Raw genomic sequence first — 14073 nt, forward strand, 5'->3', positions numbered from 1 at the left:
CTAGGTCCTGGTGTTGGAACAGGTCTGGTTACCTCAGGTTATCATGCATGTCCATTGTGCGGGCCACAGTTAGACTCCCGAAGGTCACGAACCATGAAGAAGATGGTATATCAAGGGCACGCCGCTTTCTTGCCGGAGGATCATGAACTCAAGGAAGGTTTCCTTGGACGACCTCCAACACGTATGAATGCCGCAAGCTGGTATGACCTGAAAATGGTCCACGCGGAATCACATCCAAATGGCATGCAACGGTTCTCAGTTTTCTACGAGTTGCCATATTTGACCCACTTACAGGTCAACCACTTGTTGGATCCCATGCATATTTTCAAGAATGTGGGCAGCTTGCTATGGGACCACATCACAGGAAAGAGAGACACTATAGGGGCACGAATGGATTTGAAGGAGGTAGGCAAGATGGAGGCGCTTTGGCCGCAGTCGAGTGCTGATGGTCGCGTGTAGCTTCCTCGCGCTCCTTAGGTTTTGTCCACTAAAGAAGAGCGCATTGTGAAGCAAGTAATCAAGTCTATCTACACTCCGACGGGTATGATGCGTTCTCTCAAGTCCGCATTTTCGGGGCTAAAATCCCATGATTGGCATAAGATATGTCAAGTTTGTGCTACGAATGGATTGTAATTAGCATGGGCATTTTGCAATTTGGAAAGTGGCCATTATTCACAATGCTTTCTCATTTGTGGCAGTTTGTCCTACCGATCACAGGATGCCTTACTCCAGAAATTCGCGGGGCCATTTACAAGTTGTCGACTTTGGTGCAATGGATCTCACAAAAAGAGATTAAGACGTCCTCTATTGAATCTGCGAGGCAGGGAGCAGTGGAGACAGTCTGTCTCTTTGAGAAATATCTGCCCACTAGCATGCTTACGATACAAATCCACCTTCTTGTGCATCTTGTGAACGAAATGGAGATTGTTGGACCTGTCCATACGCGATGGATGTTCTTCCTGGAGCGCTTCATGAAAACCATGAAAGGCTTTGTGCAACAACGAGCTTGGCCAGAAGGTAGCATGGCCGAAGGTTGGTTGGTGTCAGAGGCGTTAGTGCATATTTCACAATGGCTACCAATGGTGGAACCAGACAATGAAATGCTATGGACGCTGAAGGATGATGATAGACTGACTGGAGATGTGGTGGTTGGAAATGGGGTAGAAAAAAGAATGGATGCCTCAATGGAAGAGAAGGTAAATCGCTTTTGTATGTTGCACCATGCCTCCATGGAGACGTGGCTCGCCAAGTACCAGATTGCAAGGCAAGATCGAGAGGAAGCGCGAGCTCAATTCCGACGTAGTACGCGTCATCGACTGATTCGATATCCCAAAGCCATGAAGGAGATGCCATGGTTTATGTCAACGCCATGGTGACGGACTCATTATTTTGTGGTGACATGTCTATCGACCTTCCAGTGTATGCGGAGTTGTGTCAGGAGATTAACATGGGACCATAGGATACTTCATACTTGGAGCATCCACTTACTCAATTCGTTGACCAATCTCTTATAAAGGTACATAAGATATGTATTTTAAGAGATATTTTTTTTAAATGATTTATATTACTGTGCTTTGTATGATTTAAATTGAATATTCTAACACCATTTTTTATCTGTGCAGGTGATATTTTCAGGATGAGTCAAGGGATGAGCGATGAGGAGTTGCAGGACATCTTCGCACGCATGTCTCCAGACCAGCTCGTGAGATTCACAGAGATTGAAGACCAGGAGCTGTCTCGTTCTTCGTCAGGGCACTCTGCTAGATCTACTTCAGCGCGATTGGATGCTTCGGCTTTGAGTAGACGATCTCGATGCTCACAACTTGGGCCAGAGGAAGGGAGTGCATCAGGATCAGGGGGATGCTGCTGTGGAGACACGAATGTGGTGTCTCCGTCTCGTCGTTCAGCTGAAGCTACATCACCTCCAAGATTTGTCACGCCTGTGGGGACGTCTACTCCAGTTACTCCGGCTTTTGCACAGCCGTCATCAGTAGGTGGCACCCCTTTAGGTGCCACCCCTTTAGGTGCCACTCCGAGAGAGATTACCGCCGTCCGTACACTGGATGTAGAGGGGTCTCCTGGATATGCCCAGGAGCATGGACGCAAATGGGAGAGGACCCATCTTAGGCAGACTCCTAGGGGTTATGGATATCTGGTCGATAGTAGATCAGGAGCCATCATCATGAATGATGAGGGGAGGAAGGTGATGGCTCGCATGAGAGAGTTGTGCCAACAAGTTTTTCGGCACAACGTCATGGATCATTGGAAGAACATACCGAAGGGGAGCAAGGACTATATAGTAGCATCCTTGCACGAGGAGTTTTTGATGCCAGCTGCAGTAGATAGATTCTCTACGGGCTGGATGATGGATTACATGTGTGCATACATGTCACATAGACGATCCGACGCACGCAAGGCAATCAAGAGTGGGGCTACAAAGCCCAAGTGGTTAGATGCAGACGACTGGTGCCGACTGAGGGAGGAGGCTACAGATTCTCCAGGACGTTGGAGTCAGTAGTGTGAGGCGGCGAGGGCACGACTTGAGGCCGGAGTGGTCCATCATCTTGGGAGTGGCAACCACAGGACATATTTGGACTTTGTAAGTTTTTCTTTTGTTTTGCTTGTTTGTTTTTTTGAAATATTCTTTGTACTGACAATCATGTTTCTAACAGTTAGCATTTTGTTTTCTTTGCAGCACTCCATTACAAATCGTGATCCGATAGGCCTTGAGACTCGAAATGCAGAGAGGCACGGTCTCAATGCATTGATCGACCGATTGTATAGACGCGGCGGCCCTGTAAGTCACTCATCTTTCTTGTCCGTAGTTACCATGAGATATTTGAATGCATTATTGTATGGTGAATTGATGTGTTGTTTCTTTTTCTCTAGAGTCCGTTCGATGCTGGGACAAGCTTTTGGGGGACGAGGATTTGTAGCTCGCCCTTGGATCCTTGGAGCTCACACACCTTTATTTTTTAGTCGCCTGATCTATGTAGACATTTTCTATGTATTAGTGATATCCTGTCATGATTGTACCAATCGCTTTTTATGCGATCATGTATTTATTTCATGTATCAATTTTATGATTTCAATATACATTCTTTTTGTTTGCAAGCGCTTTGTATACACTAGTGCAGAAACTATTTTGTATGGCTCTCATACAGCACATAGTGCTGCTGCCCTGCCACAAATTTTTTTTTATCCCTGTTACCATCGTCACAAATTTTACTGCTCGCATCGCTATTGTCGTCGCTATGAGCGTCGCAAAATGTTGCCATCATTTGCGACGCTGATAGCGACACCAATAGCGACGCTGATAGCGACGTTTCTATGGCGTCGTTAATAACAACGCTTTTTGCGACGACGGGGAAAAATTTTGTTGTTTGTATTTTTGTCGCTTTAAACATCGGTATAAGGCCTATATCTTGTAGTGATATATCGTAGCAAAAGTGTTGTAAGTAGGTCTTAAGACATTCATTTACCCTTTTAGTCTAACCATCATTTTGTGGGTGGTATGCATGGAATGGAATAATCTTGATGCCCATAGATGTGAAAATCACTTGTCAAGAGTTGCTTATAAATGCGATATCGTGATTATGCACTATGACTTGTGATAACCCATGCAACTTAAACACATGCTCCATAAACTAATTGACCACTTGAGATACGGTATACTTAGTCTTAGTTGGGATGAAGTGGGGTTAGTGAGATGGTCAACTACCACATATATATTGTTCCATTCTTTCTTGGTAATGGATAGGCTAGTAATGAAATCCATAGTGATATGTGTCTATTTCCCTTCAAGAATAGGTAGAGGCTACAAGAGACCAATAGTTCTAAGTGTGATATCCTTATTCTATTCACATGGAACACAATTGGCCACAAAATTCTTGACATCCCTCCATAGGGCCTTCTAGCGAAAGCTCTTAGCAATCTAATCATATATTTTGAAAACACTCAAATGACCAATAGTGGGGCAAAAATGCATCTCTTCCATGATCTTCTTCTATGTGAAGGGAGAAGTGTGGGGAATGATAATCTTGCCATGGGATCAAATAACACCATTTTTTAGCTAATATTGGAAGTTTTTATCTATTATCCCTTGCTATAATTTCTAAAATATGTGATTGAAGTCCTCATTTGACAAATAGGCCTCTTGAAGCTCCTCAATCCAATCACTATGCAACCCTGAAATGGAAGATACTTTGCATACCCACATCCGTGATAGTGATTCGGCCATTATGTTGTCTTTGCTCCTAGTGTGGAGATGTCAAAATCATAACTTCGCAAAGTTGCCACCCATCTCCTGTGCTTAGCAGTCAAAGTAGACTAGGTCAGGAAGTACTAGAGAACTCAGTGGTGGCTCTTCACTCTGAACCAATTTCCGTAGAGGTAATGGTACCATTTCTTAAGAACATGAAGGTTCAGGTGTTTAGAGCTGTTTTTCTCTTGATCTGGAGGTTTGGGTGACTCTAGTATAGAATCAAGAGAGAGTTTAGGGTTCTTATCATGTAGGCTTGGACAAAACCAGGTGAAGAGGTCGAGGTTGTATTGATGGGAAGCATAGAGATCTAGGATTGCACGGTCTTGACTGAGGCATAAGACATATGCATTGACATCAAGAACCATACTCCCTACTCCTAGCCTACTAGCCACGTGTAGATCTTCTTCTAGAAGCACTTTATTGTACAATGGATGTTTTTGGATAGTGGCAGAAAGCTAGACCTCATGGTCCACTGCCAACACTCTTAATGAGGTGTCAATGGTGTTTGTTGTGACACCTCTTCCATAGGTGAATTGCTAAGGATGCATTCTGCAAGGGGCATTGTCACGGCCAAAGGTTGTGACTGCTGTGATTCCTGATTGGAAGTAGTAGCGGCCAGTTTAGTGGATCGACTACTATTAGTCGACTGCGGTGTCAAGTCCTTAGGTGGATTGGAAGTGGTTGTGTCTTTTGTTTTCCTTTGAGCATTCACTTGTGTAGATCGAGCATCGGTTGAGCTAGTCACTATGGATTGCACAGGCATATCCTTAGGCTGAGAGCTAAGGGTGGTGTCATGTCTCACATCATGGACATTTGGAAGCTTAGATGGAGATAGAGATTGGGATTGAGCAGCTACACTTGACGACTGCTATTGTGCTTTCCGTGTCCGTTTAGGAAAAGAGGGTGTAGGAGATTTGGGACTCCTAGGTGGACTTGGCACTCACTGAAAGATTTGCTCATGGCTATTAAACAACTCAACCATTTTCTTTATTGAGAAATTAGCCTTATCATGAGCAACATTACACATGTGGTGCTCATTATCCTCTTGGGAGGTCAAAGGCTCCTTGGGCACTAGTGGCTTTTCTGCACACTCGATGGTTACATCTGATATCTGCTTATTCAGAACACTAGATTGAGAATCTACCCTTCGAATAGTCCCATTTGGTTTCTTGATTTCAATCGTGAGGGGCTTGGTCACTCTAATGTTTTTGACTCGAGACTTGTTTTTTCGTTTAGACTTCCTTTTGTGCTTCATCGCTCTTGATATGTCATGGCCTTCAGCTAATAGAGATGGTTTAGCAGGGGGTTTTGGTACCCAAGTCCATCAGTTACCTGCGGAATACCCTTGAGCATGTAGCAATGCTTTGGATATCCATTGCAGCATTGTGTTGGCTCTCCATCGATACCTCTGTCTATAAGGCTTGGGCTTCTTTTGTGGTATTCTATGATATTTGTAAGTCCAAAGCATGTCCTTAGCATTGTCTCTTGACCTTCTTGTTTCGTGCATGGCCTCGCTCACTAGTTCTCTTTGTTCAATATGCGCTTGTACCAATTCTTTCAACAAGTCCTTGCTCTCATTACTAGGCTTGCCTGGTATGTCAGAAGGTTCTGTGCCTTTCCCTCAAAGGTTGTACTAAAGTTTGTGACTATTCTCACACCCAATAGTGTCAAGTGTATCCTCTATGCTACATAATTGGCCTCGCACTTTGTCGCCCTTTTGAAAGGTCTTCCTCCAAGGGTTTCCTTTCCACAATCAACACTATTTGGAGGAACATGGAATAGGATAGGCAAGCTTTCAGTTTCAACAATTACAAGGATTTTGCACTTTCCTATAAGTGCTTGTGGGTGCTCCCCATATGGACTAAGAGTTGCATTAATTGGTGTGAGCTTTGGTTGGCCTAGTAGGGTCCATGCTTCATAGGTCAAGATATTAAAATCTGCTCCTTCATCGATGAGAGCATCGACACTATGCTCTCTTTTTGCGGTGAGTTTGACCCTAAGATAAGCAGGTGGTACTACGTCTTCATCCTCTGGGTCTTGGCTTATAAATTTAAGGGTTTTGATACATGCCTTTGAGTCCCCATTTGCACAACCAGATGTGGATTCTCCACTGATGTCTTGAGTCGTCTGTGCAGTGCCATTCAAGGTACATCTATGTTAGGACCGTCATTTCTAGTCATCCTCCCTATTTTAGCTTGATGTTGTTGCATTCTGCTTGGACTAGATGCAATCCAAATGCAACCTATACATGTTTTTGTGGTATGGCCTTTTTTTCCCTTGTTGGCTAGATTGGCCCATTGAGGTTCTAGGATCTCTGTTTGTCTTTGTTTGTGTATGGGTATTTGATTGTTTTTTTGTAAGTGAGAGTCTATGTGTATGCAAAGCCATTACTACACTAGGATCTAATTTGGAGGACTTGTCCCGGCACGCATTTTCTCTCCAACCTACTCAGGGGAGGTGCGGAGGGCCATTATGCTAAACACCATGCACAATTTGAAGGACTGTTCATAGTCAAAATTTGAACTACTTGTTCCAAATTTCAATCTAGTGATAGAACTATTATGTGTTTTTGGCTCTATATGGTCTTTGGGTCAACTTTAGGGTCTACATGTTAAAATTTGAAAAAATCCAAACTCGACCCAACACATCCGAGTTGCAAGGGCCGAATGTTCGATTCCGCTTATCCGAATGGCCGAGGGTCGAATGAGGAAATGGCCAAATGCAACCAGTCTGAATATCAAATTTCGACAGTCCGATTATGGTCATCTAATGGGCCGAATGGCCGAATGTAAATGGGCCAAATTTACTAGTCCGAGGGCCGAGCTAAGTGTGGTCCAAATGGTGAATTTGGCCGGGCCGTCTGAGTGGCATTGGGTGGAAACCCACCACGAAGTCTAAGGAGGGGAGTTGAGACTTGTCACAATCCGCCACACCACACCGTCAATACACCATAGGGATCAAACCTAAGGCCCTTGAACCACAGTTCATGTGGGTACCTAAACATCAAGGACTACCACGTAGGAGCATGCAATCATGGCCTCGTAAGTCTAAGAACTCATAGTCAAGACCTAGAAGGCAAAGAAGAAACTATAGGCACCAACGAACGGTCAAGCCACGATGGGTCCCCAATGCCTTATTACAAGTGCAAGGCTATTACAAGGGCAATGCCTAAATATGGGTGCCTAAAGCTAAGTTGACCAGTGGCACTATTCAAATGCCACCCTCAAACCTGACTATACAGAGCCGCACGATAGATCAAGCACTAAGGCTTTGTAGCCCCAACACCATTGACCCACTCATCGACTGAAACCACAACTTGATGACTCCAAACCAACTATTGTTGGCGCTACTCAAGCCTCACAGACATTTGGCAACACAAAGTCAGAATCCCAAACCAAGCCTAGTGCACAAGAGGCCAAACCACACACTCTAGAGCAGTTGCACCATAGATGTTAGTCGCCATTGAGCTGTCAAGTCCAATCAAACCCCAACCCCTAGCACGCCTTAAACCTTCTTACAAACGATGTCAACTCTTACCGTGGCCACAAACTTAGTTGAAAATATAGAGGATGAATTAGTTGGTTGCCTTTGACATTTGGATGCCATGTTTACCACACTTGCTAAAAGCTATGATCAATTAGACCTAGGTCTGTTAGATGAGCCTTTAGCAATGGACATATGTGCACTGCCTTGCTCATGGGAAGAATCGAAATTCGTAATCATTAAAGCTCCCCATGCAACTGAGAAACTCGTAGACACTGAGATTTCCCACGAACAAGCACGCAAGCAACATCTCATTATGTCTTATGCCAAGGGCATGGCCCTTGCTACCAACCAAGAAATTGCAAAGCTAAAACATATGCCTGTAATGACTCCTCTTTCTTGTGACAATGGTATATAAGCATAATGGTGAGCTGTATAACCTTCAAAACCAAATATTTTAATAGGATATATGACCCTACTAGACTTACATACCATTGGATCACTTAGTGGAGGCTTTACATTACCATATGCTCTCTATACATCCGATGTCTTGATTGAAGGAATACCAAGCCCATCATCCAAACTTTCTAAACCACTGGAATCTCCATCAAACCCAAATGACTAGTAGATGCATCATTACCATTTGACACTTTTTTCTTTTCTTTATCTTTACTTGCAACACTTGTAGATGTACTTGAAGATATACTACCAGCCTAAGGGCTAAGGGCTAACTGTAGATATACTACCAAATGATTTTTTGGGTCCACTAAGGGTCCTGATTCTTACTATTCTGTTTGCACATAACTATCATCATTATCATTATCATCCAATGATCACCAATATATGCATACCAACTATCCATCTCGTAAAAAATAACATCTCTACTCACACTTTGAACTCACCTATGATAAGATTATAGCAGCAATACCCTTTTTGCTCTTAAGAGTATCCAATGAAAATACATTTTTAAACCTTTAGATCAAGCTTCTTTTCTAGCTCACTTGGTACATGAATATATGTTACACAATTAAACACTTTCAAGTGTGACACATTGGACTTCTTACCTGTAAAGCATTCTTTGGGGGTTATTCCATGAATTGCAGCTATGGATGTCCTGTTCATAATATAGATAGTAATATGAACAACATCATATCAAAAATGTTTTGGCAAATTCTTTTTAGCCACATCAGTGCTTGTGCAGCTTCTGCAATATGCCTACTTTTCCTTTCTACAACCCTATTTTGTTGTTGGGTATACCTATAAGTAAAGTGTCTCTTTATTCCATGAGACCTCAAGAAGTCACTAAAATCATTAGAAAGGTACTCTCCCACTCCATATGACTTCAAGAACTTAACTTTTAACCTTTGTTTTTCTTCAATGGTAGCCTTGAAAGTTTTGAACTACTCAAACACGGCACTCTTTTTCTTTATGAAATACACCCACAACTTTCTTAAACAATCATTAATAAACATGATAAAATATTTAGTGCTTCCCCACCAAGAGATATGTTTTGTGTAGGCCTCCAAATAAATGTATGCACAACACCAAGTATATTCTTGCTAACATCTCTATCATCATGCAAAAAAGGATGCCTTACCTACTTACCAAACTGATATGCTTCACATACTTTATGAAATTTTGTAACTCTAGAAGCAAGAAACCTTATAACCAACCCTTTAGACTACGTTAATTTTAGTCTTTGCACATTTGCATGCCCAATACGCTTGTGCCATATATCAATATTTGCAACCCCTTACCTTTAGCATACATAGCAACATTCATTATAGAAATTCTAAAATCTAAAGTTAACATGCAGCAAATTGTACTTCCTTTTGCAACCAATCTACACTTATCATTAAAATTATTTACAAAACAACCTTTTGTATTAAATCAAGCCTACATCCCGTTCTCTACCATCTGACTAACAGACACTAAACTCTTTGTGATGGATGGCCCTTGTAATACATCTGAGAGACTGACCATCATGCAAGGATAAGGAAACTTTTCCAATGTCTGAAATTGGGTGGCATGAATCATCACCCATCTACACATAACCTAGATTTTGTAAATATTGAGTCTCTCCAAACCATTCAATATGGCTGGTCATATGATTAGATACATCTGAATCAATATACCATACATCATCATGTGTTCCATTTCCTATAATAGCATTGATAATATACCTCATAAACAAAGATATGCTCATTTTTGTATTCATTTTGTCATAAAGATTATGCATAGTTTCCTTATTGCAATTTACCACTGTGCATATCATCTTTCTTAACATAACATTGGGCTACGTTATGACCTATTTTTCCACAATAATGTAACAAACAATATTATTATTGCTAGAACCTATGTTTTACCATCCATATCTTCCTCTAGAGCTCCCCCTACCTCTAAAGTTACCACGACCTCCTAGAACCTGCATTTCACCAAACTATTGATTTAACCTATTTTATTGGTTATCACTACCACATTCCATACCATAGCCTCTTAAAGTGGATCTACCACACCCGCTTCTTGAACTTCAATAAAAATCTTACACCTATTTACTATTTCTTTTGGATGATTCACCATCAGTCATCATGAGAGAGACCAATTCATCAAAAACTCAAAATAGGTTTTGTACAAACACAGAAGTGACAAATGATTTCAAGGCCTTCTCATTATTAAGGCCACCTAAAGTAGATGAAACCAAATCATTATCATCAACCATTACATCAATAGTTGCTATGGCATCTACAATGCTTTTTTGTTTAAAGAGAGGAAGAGAGATAGACACAAGATGGAGCCATCCGAACAGAGAGCAGTGTACTCTCACTTCTTTCTTTATTCTATTCATTGTAAGACACCAAAGGTTCTAAGTCTAATTCACACATACAATGTAGTAAAAACCAGGAACTTGTAGATAAGAGAATAATGTGCACAATAAGAGAAAGAGATAGAGACAATATAGAGAAAGGAGTGAGCTGCAATTTGACATTTCATTGCTAGTAGTTGTATTTATACATGGTACATTAAATGAGGTAGGTGAGTTCCATCTCTAAATATCTGAGATATTTACAAAGTGGATATCTATGAGATCCCTTTGTCCACATGCTGACTTTTCCTTATCTTATCCAAGCTTTTATCCTTATCCACAACTTTATATTAACATCCCCCCTCAAAAGGATTCCATGGGTATCTGTAGAGGAATAAAATATTTCATTCAATTCATCAATTCAACTAGAATTTTTTTCCCTCCCTATCAAATCATGCAAAGGATTTGCATGGCAATTTTGTGCTTCAAGTAAGGAACTGATTTGGCGAGGAAATCAACAGCATTATCACATGATGGTAAATATTGAAGGATGATATGGCAATTTTCAACTAATTCACATACAAAATGATATCTCATATCAATATGGTGGAGTTTAATACTTAATTTTGTGCCTTGAATGATAGAGATTGATGTTTTATTGTCAATGAAGATTGGAATTTGCTGAGGATGATAACCAAAACTGACGTCTTCCAAGAGTTTTTTCAAGTAAATTATTTCCTGATGAGCAGCCATGTTGCATGCCACATATTCGGCTTTAGTAGTAGAGAGTGATACGGAGTGTTGCTCTTTGGTGCTCCAAGAGATGGGACCTCCTACTAGAGTAATGATAAAACTAGTGAGAGATCTTCGGGTAGCAAGGTTACCACCCCAATCTGCATCAAAATATGCTCATAAAAGAAAATCATTGTTGTCTTTTCTCAAACAAATCCCCACATTTGATGTTGCCTTTAGATATCGTAAGACCTGTTTGAGCTGCTTCCAATGTTCATAAGTGGGTTGATGCATAGCTTTGGAGAGGATGTGTCCTACATAAGATAAATCTAGACAGGGACAAGTAATTAGATATCAAATATATCCAAGTGCTTCCATATAAGGAATAGTCTCCATTTCACAAGCGTGGTCGATTGAAAGAGAATGGGATGAGGATGGATTCAAATGGCGATTTTGGGCAAGTGGTATGTTGATGCATTTTGATGGATGTGGATGACTGTGTTCAATTTCAATGCCAAGACAGTAATGCATAGGACCATAGTCTGTTATAGCAAACTGTGAAGATATGATAGATTTGGCTTTGGACATTTCATGAGGAGAGTTGGCAAGAATAGGAATGTCATCAACATAGAGACCTAAGATAATGACAGTGTTGCCCTGAAGAAGAGATAAATGTTGTGATCTATTTCTAGCCCTGCCGAAAGCCATGATGTAGTAAGTGAGAATGAATACAAGTGTACCATTGCCTTGGTGCCTATTTTAGGCCATAAAGAGCTTTATGTAGTAGACAAACATGTGTAGGAAATTTTGGATCAACAAAGTTTGGTGGTTTTGAGACATATAGGTTTTTTCTTCTAAGTGGCCATGCAAGAAAGCAATTTTGACATCAATATGGTGAAGAATCAATTTAAAATGAGCTACCATGGAGAGTAATACCCATAAAGAGGATAAAGAAAGTACAGGAGAGAATGTACTTCCATAATGGAGGCCTTCAATTTCTTCGAAACCACAAGCTACAAGTCGAGCTTTGTACTTGTCAATGGAGCCATCTGGTTTGATCTTTTTGCAAAGTACCCATTTGCAGCTTATTGCAGATTCTCCAAGAGAAAGTGGAACCAATTTTCAGATGTTATTGTGAAAAAGAGCTTTGTATTCATCAAGCATTGCAGCTTTCCATTGAGAGGCTTTGGGACTTTGAAGTGCTTAAGTAACAGAAGGGAAAATTGGGGGTTTGGGAATAGTGATTGGAGGCAAATCTCAAGCTTGGCCAAGGGTAATGTTAGCTTGAAGATGAAGGTCATGTAAGTTTTTAAAGTAAGGATTTGATTGTGATTGTACCTCTTTAGTGTCGGAGTTGGAAGTACTGAATAGAGTAATGGGCATTGATGGAGCATCTAGAGATGGAGGCCATAGAGTCGTAACAATGAGAGCCATAGGGGAAGTATTGCTTGATATTGAAGACATTGCTGCTATGCGAGCAGACCTTCAAGGTTTGTGCCCTTTAGGGGAAGAGGATGGCACTATTTGTGGAGTAGTGGCATGGAAAGGATTCGAATTCTCCTAATGAAATTGAGGTTGTGGGAGTTAGGGGATGTCTAAGTCTAAGTCTCTAATCTAAGTTGATCGACTCATTATTATGCCACACATGACTGGCAAAAGCTAAGTACAGCTATAGTAAGTAGAGTTAGTGTCAATACCACTAATGAGCTTGATTTTCAACACTCCCCCTCAAGCTCAAGTTAACTACTTTACTCCAAGTAGCTCCCTGAAGTAAACGAACTTATCTCTACAAAGTGATTTGGTAAATTTGTCAACTACCTGGTCTTCTATCTTCACATGTAGTCTATATTTCCTACAAGCACCATTTTCTTGATGAAGTGATAATGAACTTCTATGTGCTTTAATCTAGCATAGTAAACTGGGTTGCTAGCCAACAACACACTACTCATATTGTCACAATGCAATGTGACTTTCCTGTCCATCTGTATACCCAATTCATGTAACAGTTTCAAGAGCTAACTGCTTCACATACAGCTAAGGTTGTTCCTCTATACTCTACCTCTATGCTAGAGAGAGAAACTATAGGATGCTTTTTACTATTCCAACTAACTATAATACTTTCAAAACTAAAAGCATAACCACTGCTTGATCATCTGTCACATGCACATCCATCCCAATCAGCATCTATATGTCCTGTCAAATCAAGTGGCTTTCCAAACTCATAAAACAATCCATAATTAGAAGTATCCTTCACATACTACATAATTCTCCTAATTGCACCCAAGTGAGGTTTGTGTGGCCTTTACATAAACTAACTAATCATCTCCATTGAATAATTCAGATCAAGATGATAAGATAGATCAAGCTGCCCACCATTTGCATGTACATTGTCACATTCTCTATCTCACTGCCAACATCAACTCCAAGCTTTACATTTTGATCTAGTGCATGGGCGTAAAATCCATCATTCCTCCATACTTGATCAACATATCCTGTGCATATTGTTTCTATAGTAGTCAATTTCCTTGAGGTGAAGTCACTACCTCAATGCAAAGAAAATATTTTAGCTCTCCCAAGTCTTTCACTTCAAACTTTACTTGTAACATGGATTTAATTTCAATAATACCGTGGTCATCATCTCTAGAAATGATCAAGTCATCAACATAATTAACCAAGAATACATAACATTTCTCTGTCTACTTAGTGAATAGACTATGATTATCATTTCTCATCTAAAATCCAAGTTGTTGTAAACAAGAGCTAATCTAAGCAATCCATGCTCTCGGTGTCT

This window comes from Lygodium microphyllum, chromosome 15 (assembly GCF_053477565.2).
Source record: "Lygodium microphyllum isolate KBCC chromosome 15, Lygodium_microphyllum_v1.1.10, whole genome shotgun sequence".
NCBI classification, from domain to species: domain Eukaryota; kingdom Viridiplantae; phylum Streptophyta; class Polypodiopsida; order Schizaeales; family Lygodiaceae; genus Lygodium; species Lygodium microphyllum.